Below are 12,424 nucleotides of genomic sequence, written 5' to 3'. Positions count from 1 at the left end.
ACACATCAAAGTTGTTAAAATGATTCAAAGTATAAATGATACTCTGCTCTCGTCTAATTTTAAACCAATTAAAATAGTTAATTTAGTTTAAGTTAAGTTATTAGTTTAACTAAACCATTTTAATTAGGTTATTAGATTAAATATTGATAGGTCTAGTGTTAGTAGTTGCACACAATATATCTATAGGCGGATACTTGGTTTAATTTTACTCAAGTTTTAAAGTTACCCTTAAATTACAAATAATATACGCTATTAACCCATTTATCTGTATAGAAAGTTTATTTCGCTCTGGTAACATTGGAATTACTGTCATCGGAATTCACTTTTATATTTTTCTGTCAATGTAAACGTGTCGATATCCTTTTTGGTATATCGCGGCTTGTTTTACGGGTTACACGTGACAACTTTTGCGTATTAAACTATTGTAGATAACTTTTTTATTTTCTAATCCACATAATTTTTTTGACTGGCCACAACATTGTTTTAAATATTATTGTATGTTTTATCCATGTACTAGATTTGGGTCCTGACACGTGACAATTTCACTAGCTCACAACAAATCATGAAAAATAACTTAATAATGGAAATCCATACATGAAGTAAGAGAAATAAAGAATCTTCATTTATGATAAGTCGCGCTGGTGTAAGTGTAACCAACAATCGGGTGATGTAACATCCTGAAAATTTTGAAGTAATTCTGACAGCTCATGAAAGATGAAGGACCAAAAATATTCACATAATGTGTGATTGAGAATATAAAATAAAAATTGGGTTTTTCCCACATTGGTGAAATAAGAAAGTGAGTTTTGTCCCACATTGACAAAAAGATAAACTTATGAGCTCCTTGTAAGGGGAAGGGCTCACAAGATAATATTCTTAAATGATAAGACATACTTTGTGGACTTAGCGAGGGTGCGAAGAACCCGATGCGGACGCGCACGGGCGATGGGTGATGGGCGCAATGTGGTGCTTTTATGGCACACTTTGCACTTTATGTCATCGCAAAAGAGAGACCAAAATGAAAATATGATTTTTCAACCCATCGTGATACAGGATGGAAGTATCACAAACCCCAAGATTAGGAGGTGTCACGCTACGCGACCATCTTATCTCTCAAGTCATCGTGTATGCTAAGTAACTGGATAAACATTTAAAACCACGTGACACAACGTGACAGGCCACGTGTCACCAGCGGCAGCACCGGAGTTTGCTGAGTTATCACACTACATGATAACCATTCAAAAAGGACCTATTGCGTATAAAACTCATCTTATAAAAATGGGCGGTCTGGTCCCTGCATAAGCATCCCAAACACTCTTTGAATACACAAACAGAACATTGGAAGGTGTGCCAGGAGTCGGTTCCCGAAGCCGAAGTTTCGACGGTGTAATCGCTTGTACACAAAGTAAAGTAGAAGTGTTGTTCTACCAACCTTAAGCATCAAACTTAAAGTAACCGTGTAAGGTAGGGGTTCCATTTAAGTATTTTTATTAATATGGCTTATACCCAAATGGGGGGAGGGGGGGTTATATGCAAAAACATTGATAAAATTTAAGTTAAAGATTTTCATATGCAAAGGTTATAGTCAATAATGTTTCTTTGTATCCAAGAAAGATAAAGTTTTACACACAAGGGGTATAGTCAATTTGACGTTCCTTCTTGAAGAAGAAACATAGCATTGACGTTTCTTCGTGAAAAAGAAACGTAATATGTAAATGATAAATAAAGGTCCAAATGTTTTGTACAAACAAATGATATATCAAGGTTAAAGCTATGCAAAACATACTAAATGTCTGAAGCTAGATCGTTGATCGAGTCATTTACAAAAGGTTATTCTCGTACTATAGGTCCGAGGTAACGCACAAGCATTAATCAGTATTATACTGACCATCATAAACAAAGGTAAATATGTTCAAACTTTTACAACTCTTAAAACGAGTCATATAAACAAAGTTTACATGGGAGTATGAATCCCTAAAACTTTATAAACAAAGGTAGTCGTTGGCCATCAGGCTATCTTATGCATTTGTTTGGATCCATACATATATGGGCAGTCCATGGGTACACTGCACTACGCTTGGTCGTTTCTCCGCCATGACGGGTCGGGTATAAGTTATACCCGTGTTGGGAATGGTCTTGTGTCACACCCCGACTTAGGGCCTAGGCGTTTGACCAATAGTTGGTATCTGTTTTGTAAATATATCAGAGTTGCGGGTTTGTTTAGCAGAAGTCTTGAATTATAATTGAAAACTTGGGTTTAAATACACGTTTGATATTTTAATACCTTTCTTTAGAAAACATAATTCTTTATAATATTTTAATATAAAATATCTGAGTCACCAGATAGCATCTAATGACTAATTTTCCAATCTTCTATTCTGTGTTGCTTGTCTGTTCTAACCTTTCTTGTTTTCCAGTAAAATGGGTTAGAAAATACGTCAGCACACAGCTGGTGAATGGCGCTGACTCTTTGTAAAATCTTTTCAATACCTTTGTGAAACCAACAATAATACCTTTGTGACTACTCATTAGGCACCCAACTAAATTGGGATCAAATTACCCTAAGTACATGTAAAATTAATTATATACACAATATCATTTATCCGAACAGTCCCGTAGACTTCCAAAGGCATGTTGATGATATGCATTGCCTCGGGGAACTCCGAGTCACCATGTATGAATGGATCCAGATACATGTATACCTTTAATCAGAGTGTCCGTTTCTTATTATTGTAACACAAGGTTTTAAGGATTCGTAAATCCCATGCAAACATTCTGACTCTAAAAGAGTTTGTAAAGGTTTAGGGCGTATTCACCTTTTCTGTTTATAATCAGTTTCTGATACTGATTCCTGTTTTCTGAATTCTGCTTCTTGATTTGTTACCTCGGAACTATAGTACGAGAATAACCTTTGTATAAATATCTAGATCAATAATCTTGCTTTAGACCTTTAGTCCGTTTTGTATAGCTTTAACCTTGATAAAATCATTTGTTTATATAAAACATTTGGACCTTTAGTCCCTTTCTTTATTTACCAATTATATGCCATGTTTCTTCTTTAAGAAGAAACATTAATTTAACTATATTACTTTTATATGAATATTATTTTTCTTAATAATAAATAAATACTATTTTGAATATACCCTTTGAATGTATATGCTTACGTTTCTTAATCAAGAAGACTATATTTTAACTATAACCTTTGCTTAAGAAAAGTTATATTATTCTTAATCGTAATTAAGGTTTGGGCTATACTCCCGACTATGGTCTAAGCCATTTATAATAAGAAAATAATAACTTAGACAGAACCCCTACTTCACACGGGTATTCGGAGTTAGATATTTATCACCTATCGAGCAGCACTTCTACTCTGTATCGCGTATCGGGACTTAAACCATCAGAACCTCAGAGCTTGGCATGTACGCGTATCGGGACTTAAACCATCGAGACTATGCACGCAAAACGATGTACGCCGGTCGTCGTGACTTGTCGGCACGTACTTCGAGAAACGTCGGGTATTGAATGAATTACGAGGTGATGATTTTCGGGTCGCAAGCACGCAAACGGTGTAGAGGGAGAAAATATTCTAGAGAGAGTGGAAGGTGTGTGAGGGGAATGAGCCGTGAGCCTCCCCTTTTATAGCCGATTTTGTACTCCATCGCGATACGCGATGGAGTTCTTCATGTGGTCGTCGCGTATCTCAACGCCACAATTCTGCATGAATGCCACGTGTCGACACGCGGCCTCTGTTGTCAGACCACGTCATCGCGTTACGCTATGACGTAATGGCTTGGGGGATCGCGTATCGCAACACCGCCCAAAGTCTTGGTTTCTGTGAAGCTCCATCGCGTTACGCGATGATTCCCTGGTCCTGCCCATCACGTATCGCGATGGGTTAGGAAGTACGATTTTTCACTTTTAGTACTTTGTCTTTAGTAGCTTGTCACATCTGGGTCTAACTATCGTTGTCCAAAAATACTAAGGTGGCTCTCAAGCGGCTCACGGCGATGCAAGCATGCTAAGTGCGCCATCAAAGCTCCACATTGCAGCCGTCGCCCCTCGTCGTCTCCTTCGCCTTCGCCTTTGCCCTCGCCCGAGCCCGTGCGCGTCAGTTACTCCGCACCCTCTGCTAGGACCACTAGGTGCATGCTTGGCATAAAAGAATATTACTATGGAAACTCTACTCCTTATAAAGAGCTTCCATTTCTTTACCACTTTCCATGTGGGATGGATTTCATTTTCCTTATTTATATCCAAGTGGAATGCTTCCACTTTCTTGCATCTTTGCATGTGGGATGAAGTTTCTTTTTCTTATTTCCTTCATGTAGGAAATCTTACCTTATGAAATCTTTTTATTTCTTTATTTTTCTTATACTTCCCTATTTAAAATTTTCCCATTACTTGTCTTTGAGATTATTTTTTATCATTTAACTTTATTAATTTGTCAAACTTGGACTGAAATTTTGGGGATGTTACATCTTGTGTATACTGGTAGTTGCTAAGTACTTGAATACTGCGGTGTTTGCTGAGCGGTTTCGAGTTGAGTTTGAGTTTATAATAGTAATTCAAAAATTCGGAACTTGGTTATTCTCTTTTCCATGACGGATTGGGTCACAAAATAATCGTAGAAAATAATTAAGTCTATAAAATGTTTTAGTGACAACGTGTTCACCGGCATGTGTTGCTGACACATTTTACAAACTTTTTTACATGTAACCAAGAATAGGAAATAGAGGATGGAGAAGATAAATATTAGATGATATGATGAATCAGATGTTTTAATATTGTATAATATATTTAAATTATGGTTTTCATGTTAAACATTGTTTGTACCAACTATCGGGTATTTTGTCACACCCGACCCAAGGGGGCTAATCGTGACCAACTAGTATCAATCATGACCAACGAAAAATAAATAAACTTAAAGGAAATAAAATGGTTCGGTTTCTTGGCCCGTTTGTTAGTTAAAAAAACAAAGTTCTTGTTTATAGAATCTAAATATTCAGAGGGTTAATTTAATATTGCATTGGACCAACTTTTAACATGTTCATTAACAAGTGTTGAAATAATTTTAAGCAAGGTTATTTATTGATTCGATCATGGGTTTAACACACTGGTTTAATAGAGAGTCGAGGCTTAGAATCATATATGAACAAAAACGAGTATGTGTTGTGGTACTTGGTGCACACCATGGATTTCACGAGCAACCTGATTCTTTGCTTCTAGGCTGGTTCCACGAGCAGGACAGAGAGACACACGAAGATTAGGGCTGCTGTAAGTGACCAGAATATTAGAAACAATCGAATAGGGTTCGGAATCATAATAGAATGAGATTAGAACAGTGGATTACCAGAATTTTGTATGCTCATTGGTCGGTTCATATGTTCCATAAAGAGCAGAGTTTTGGATGTTTTATAAAGTGTGAGTATTAGTTTAATTTAGATGGAGATCTAAGGAAGATTTCATAGCAGGGATTTCTTGGATACTGAAGACATGCGACAACACTAATTGGAGAAGAGAACTGCTGGAACGTGAATGGGCATGGGTGGTCGATGGATTCAATTGGGCTGCATAGATTTGTTAAAGGATTTTGGAGCTTTAATAAATCATATATTATATTTTGTTTTTAATTTTTTTTTTGTTATCTTTATGAATCCTACATAAAATGTTCTAAACAATTAACAGTGGGGCTGGTTTTTGTATAAAAATCATGGGTATATAGTGGGTGATTGTATTACAAATCACGATTCTTGTTTATCGGTTTTTGTTCCATTTGATCCAGTGTTCGAGTGTTGATTTAAGAAGTTTTTGATGGTTGATTTATTTATTTTGGATACCCGACAAGATTAAATAATTGTTGGAATGTTTCCTTACAATTTTCGAGTTATCAGGCTTGGTTTCGTTTGGGTTAAATGAGTTTCGGTTCGTTTTGTTTCTATTTGGGCCAAGCCTATCGACATACGGTTCTCTTCGACCAACACTATGCTCGGTATCTAACAATAAGTTAAAAAAAAAATTAGCCTTACATTTGGGGTTGTCACAGTCTCCCATGGTTATAAGAAATTTCATCCTCGAAATTTGCTTAAGGTGTGGTTGTCAAACTCTAATGGTTCCATTCCTTAGCTAGCTAACTAAGAAATTTCAATCTTTAATAACCCTTTTTAAATGAAACATTAAAATAGACAAATAAAAATAATAAGAACATATGGACCTATCGGTTAATTAAAACATCTTCTTCACACTATATGCTCAAAATCACCACGGAACCACCTCTTCTGCTGAGAACCACCACTTCTTTATAGCGACATGGGCTTGTTTTAATTACAAATATGGAATAACTCTCATTTTTCTTGCTAAAAAACACCTGATGTATATAAAATTATACATCTTTTAAGCATCAAATAATCTCTAAAAACTGCAACTTCTATCAAATAATATAGCACGGGAGGCTACTTATCTTAATAAAATGTAATTTCAGGTAAACCCAAGCCTCAAACGAAGAAACAAGTGAAAAGACGAAGAAAAACGGAAGAAAATACAAGAAAAACAAGAAATACACCCCCATGCCTCAAGAAACACGCCCCCCATGCTTCTGAACACAAGAAAAGACAAAAATCTACAAGAATTTAAGCACATGTCAACTAAAGCACGGGGTCGTGCCCCATTGGCCATGGGGCCATGGTCACCTCCAGATAAAGACAAAATAAATTAGAGCACATGTCAACAAAAGCACGGGGGCGTGCCTCTGAAAGCACCCCCCCCCCCCCCCCGTGGTGAGTCATCATGTATGACCTGACAAGATGCAACCGGGACACGTAGACACGGGGCCGTGCGTAATAAAACACGGGGTCGTGCTTCTCCTTCCAGATAGCCTATAAATAGAGGCTCTTGTGGCATTTGAGAGGTGTGTTTGAAAAAGAATTCTAAACGGTTTTCACTTATAAAACACCCACATTACACTCATATTGAAGATCTTGTGAGGAGTTTGAAGGCTTGGAGGTTATCATCATCAACACCATCATAATCCATCATTAAGAGATGAGACTCATCCACATTTGGTTAAATTGTTCTACGTATAATCATGTGTTTGTTATCATCTCTTCTTATGCTCATAACAATGCTCATTATGAGCTAAACTCCTATTACCATCTATAATCTATGAAGAAGCTTTGTTTTACTTGATGACTATATGAAACATGTGGTTTAGTTTGATATAGTACATGGTTATTTTGCAATTATCCATTGATGAAGAAATGTTTTATCACCTTAATCTAATACATCAATGTTGATGATTTGTAATCATTCATGGTAATTCATGTTCTTAGAAACTAGAAATGGTAAAAAGAATACTTTAATACTTTATTCAAGATAAAACATGGATCCTTATGTTGTACTTAGAAATGATGAGATATAAGCTATGATCTATTTCTCTAGTTTTGATAATTCTAAAATAACATTGTTAACACGATTTCTTAGGTTATCATACTAGTTAGAGAAATCATATGTCAATGGAACGTGTAATTATAATCTAATTAAATCAACCAAGGGGAGGTTGTGTAAGTTAACTACAATCACTCGAAGTTGTTAGGATTGGTATTTGAGAAATTGAAATCAATCATAATCGTTCTACTATACTAAACTGTTTGTCTACTTAAATTAACATTCTCGTGGTAGCATAACATTAGGAAAGGATGGATTTTAAAATGCGCATGTTACTTTCTTTTATGTCATCGAATATGTTCACTTAGAAATGGGGGACTATTCTGTCATATATTATTAGGACAAGTTTATCAAATGTTAATTTAATAATCATCAAGGAATAATGGAGTGGATCTTGATATTATATGGTAAACCTTCATATAATTGAATTACTCGTTTAGAATTTCTCTTTTTGTCACCCATATATTATATATTCCTATTTTATAAAAAAGTTTAAAAATCAACCCTAAAATGATTAAATCTTCCAATTAAAATAAAACAAAGATTCAATATTGGAAACATTGTGTCCACAGATCGATAGTTGGTTCTTACCAATACTATTCTGCATATACGATAGGTACACTTGCCTATTTTGTGTGTGTTTAGTCTTAGTAAAAATCACTTTTATAAATTTAAAACACGATCTTATGTAAAAGCTAAAATATCCAATCTCTTATAATATAAAACACACGCACGCAACACATCAACACCTCATGACCTCACATCTATTGCATATCTGTCCAATTAACTCATCTTCTTCGGTGAAACTCCAGCAATCTGGAGTGGACCTCCACCTATGGAAAGAAACCTTATGAAATATGAAAAAAAAAACAAAAGGGCAAGGAAGAAAGGGACCGATCTGTGTAATTGCGGTGCGTGAGGTCGAGAAAAGGGTAGAAAAAAATAAGATTAAATTTTGCAATTAAGTAAATTACTATATTAACTAAAGAAATAAATAATAATAATAATAATAATAATAATAATAATAATAATAATAATAATGTTAATGTTTGTGTTATAGTTCCGGTAAATGAATATGTGTTTTTTAAGTGACTAAACTTAAAAGCACATAAAATTGTTTTACAACTAATACCATGGACGCACCTGCTACATAGCTTAGCCCCCTATGATTACTTTATTATTTTCCATTACATACGTTGTTTAATCTTGGGCGAGCTCCGTAAAATTTTAAACTAACTCACATGAATACTGACACCCAACCTCTTAAATATTGACATTGACTCTCAAGAAAATTTATTTAAACTATTAAAGATAAACAAATATCCTTACTCAAAGGGGTTTTCCTATAGTGGTGGGTTTCTTCCTTGTTGGTGTTATTGGGTGACTCAGGCCAAGAACGTCAAAATAAGTATGGATGATTGGCATCCCATCTCAAAAAGTTCACTCAGATATTGGGGTGGATCCAAACGCTATTCACAAAAAAAGCTGTCACATGACACCTACTTTGCCACTATTTGTGCCATAGGGTACTACTATTGTTCAATTTTTAACTTCTAATTAAAAAAATAATAAATATTTATAACCTATCATAATATATTCCTATCAGTTTTTTACATGCAATCTCCTAATCTCCAAATCCCTAATATCACAAAAATAACTATCGTTCAAAAAACTATCAGACGCCTCTTCCTATCTCTTATCAAACATAACATTTTTGGGTTTCGGTTAACTTTCCCATCTGTCGATCGATCCATGTATTAACTTTAGGGTGTATTTGGGATTGCTTATTTTATCTCCTTATAAACTTATTAACTTTTCTAAAAAGTTAATAAGTTGATAAGTTGTTTGGCAAACTCATAATGAACTTTTTGTTTTAACTTATGAAATAGTGTAAATAAGTTGTTTTTGATAAACTAATGTTTGTGACTTATTAACTTATTATTGGTAATTACCCATTACATCCCTGAAACCCTTAATAATACCCTAACATCTTTTTAAAACGAATGTCTTTTTTTGGTCATTTGGTTTTCTCTACCACATAAGCTAATCATAACATTTTTTTTAATAAAAAATTTCTTATAGAAAAGTCATATGTTAATAAGTCCTTTTAACAACCTTTTATTTCTTAACAAGTAAAAACAATTTTATATTAACATGTCAAATTTAACACGGTAATGAGTCAACCTTCTGTTTCATTAACAGTTAAAGTATTGGCTTTTGTTAGCGAATCAACTTTTAGAGGTAAATTGTAAATGCATACATGGGAACTCTATGTACACTATTGTATGGGGAAATGAATTCAGAGTTTGAAGGTTTGTTTACAACAGTTGAATTCAGGGGCTCAAAAGTATTAAAAAAGAAATATGGAAAAGTAGAACACTACATGTTGGCGGATCCATAAATTTTTTTCGGCGGGTTTACTGTTCGGTTTGGTTTGATGGTTCAGGTCGGTTTGATGGTTCGGGTCAGTTCGACAAAGTTTGTCACATAATAAAAATACAATACACTAAAAAAACAATTATCACCCTTATAACATTAAAAAATACATAATAAAAATACGATGGTTTTTTTTTTCAAATTTAAATAACGTTAAATGTCTAATAATAAACTAGCAAAGTTAACCCCTGCGTTTCAGGGAAATGAAGTCTTCGTCTCTTACTGTATCATTACTCGATATAACAACTAATAAAGAGAACAAAAATATACAGTCACTTGATATGGCAACTTATATCATTTAAGAAACAATTGAATCCTATACAAATATTTTTTTTTTCTAATATCATCCACAAGATTATGGAAGAACCGTATGGATACACTCCATCTTTATTATGACATGTTTACACCTTGCTTTCTATGTTATACTCACACCCTTAATTAGCTAACTTAAAAAGAGGCGGAAGGGTAATAAAATAAAATGATAGATAAAATCTTAAAAACACACAAACAGTTAGGGGGTGGGGGTGGTTCGTGATGGGTGTGCCATCACGCGTGATGGGCCTGTTGGGTTCCAGTGGTGATCAGTCAACGGTTTAACTTTTAAACCCAGTTTGATAAAATTAGTTTCATAATTATTAATCACATTAATAACAGAATACGCAGCGGAATATAAAACCGAGTAATCACCATTTAACTCAACTGTACAGGATCCGGTTACAAAGCCATACGAGCACAGTAATAATTTACAATATATATTGTTAACTACCGATGAGATAAATAATACCTCAGTTAATGATTAACCGGTTGAGACACTGAGATTTAACGAGTGAAGCTAGGTGACGATACGAAATAACCCGGTCGCGGCGGTGGTGTTCAAAACAGCAGCGGCTGAGCGGGATGATGACGACTAGTGGCCGGCTTTGGTTTCTTTGGCGGCTGAGTTCAAAGCCGTAAACAATAATAATAATATCAATCTGTTCACAGAAGGTCACGATGATAATATGTATTGACTTTTGGAGGCGGCTCCAATTAATTTGGAATGTTCTCCAAGTTTTTCTTGGATTACTATTATTATTTATGATAATATATATAATAAGATTGTTAATTATATATACTAAACATTAATCGGGCCTAAAGTCCAACTCGTTTCAACTCTTGTTTAAAGCCTGAACCAGTTTATTTATCTAATAAATAAACTTTAAGATATTATTTATATTTAGTATAAATAATAATCAGTATAGTCATTCGTCGATACCGGTTAACTAATTAAGCGGATTTTATGCTCGTTACCTAAGGTGTAACTCTCACGGGTCACAACCCGGTTGGCCATGTTGACTTACCCGAATCGGTCCATAATTCCAACAGTCTCCCACTTGGACGGTCTCTGGTTAAGTTGATCAATGCTGACAGCCATCGGTGCTCTAGCTACACATAGCTGCCCCCCCAACAGGTTATGACATTTTAAATTCATTAACCAAAAGATCTTGGAATACACTATTGCAAGATAATGAACTTATAGTAATCGTTGTCATCTATCCTTTCCGTATAAGACACCAATTGAACAATGAGACATGGATCATATCAATCTCATATAGCGTTCAATCATTATCGTTTTCGATCTCGAGTCAAAGTGGTCCAATCAAACACACAGTAAGTTTGGGTGAGGCCTCACACTTTACCAGTTTGAATCAACGAAGGCACCAATATGTCTAACTGTTACATATCATGTAAGAGTACAGAATCCCATCTTGATTACATACAACTCCCACTGAACTTCAGAATATTCCCAACCAATGCCTTTATGACTGGCAGTTACGCGACAACATTTGCTACTGATCAAAGAATACCTTTAGTAAACGAAAGTTCTAATATGTATCTCTAAGGATACTAAATGAGCATACCAATATCAAATGCATCTTATGACTAAGATCCATGAAGACGATTTGATGCGAGTCATATCCAACGTCATTCATAATGAGGTCTGTGAGTTTGGAAGTCAACCATTTGAGTCCAAAGTCAGAATAGTCTTAATTCAGAGTCGCTCCCACGAGTCTGACCGACTACGGATAATTTAAAATACAATATTCATAGATTAAACGTATTAAAATGAACACAGTTATAATATTCAACGTTTGTATTTAACCATTAAATCAAAAGTGAACTCAAAAGTATAACTGTTTAAAAGTTCAAACATCCAAATACTAAATCAAAACAAATTACTAGCCAATCTAAGACCGATAGCATCTCTGTGATGGTCATGCTTGTCCTGAGTCATCGGCTTAGTGAACGGGTCTGCTAGGTTTTGATCTGTGTCTACTTTGCTTATTATGATATCACCTCGTTCCAGTATCTCCCGTATGAGGTGGAACTTCCTTAGAATGTGCTTGGCTCTATGATGAGATCTGGGATCTTTGGCCTGAGAAATGGCACCTATTGTCACACCCCCTTCTAAGGCCTAGGAGCATGACCCATAAGTTGGTATCGTGATTGTAAATAAATCAGAGTTACATTTAATTGCGGAAGACTTATAAACTTTAGGATCGAAAAT

Source organism: Bidens hawaiensis, unplaced genomic scaffold, assembly GCF_021521415.1.
Source record: "Bidens hawaiensis isolate Kalapana, Puna unplaced genomic scaffold, B.hawaiensis_p1.1 tig00026042_1, whole genome shotgun sequence".
Classification (NCBI taxonomy): Eukaryota; Viridiplantae; Streptophyta; class Magnoliopsida; order Asterales; family Asteraceae; genus Bidens; species Bidens hawaiensis.
The sequence above is the reverse complement of the archived record's forward strand: the minus strand, read 5'-3'. Positions refer to the sequence as shown.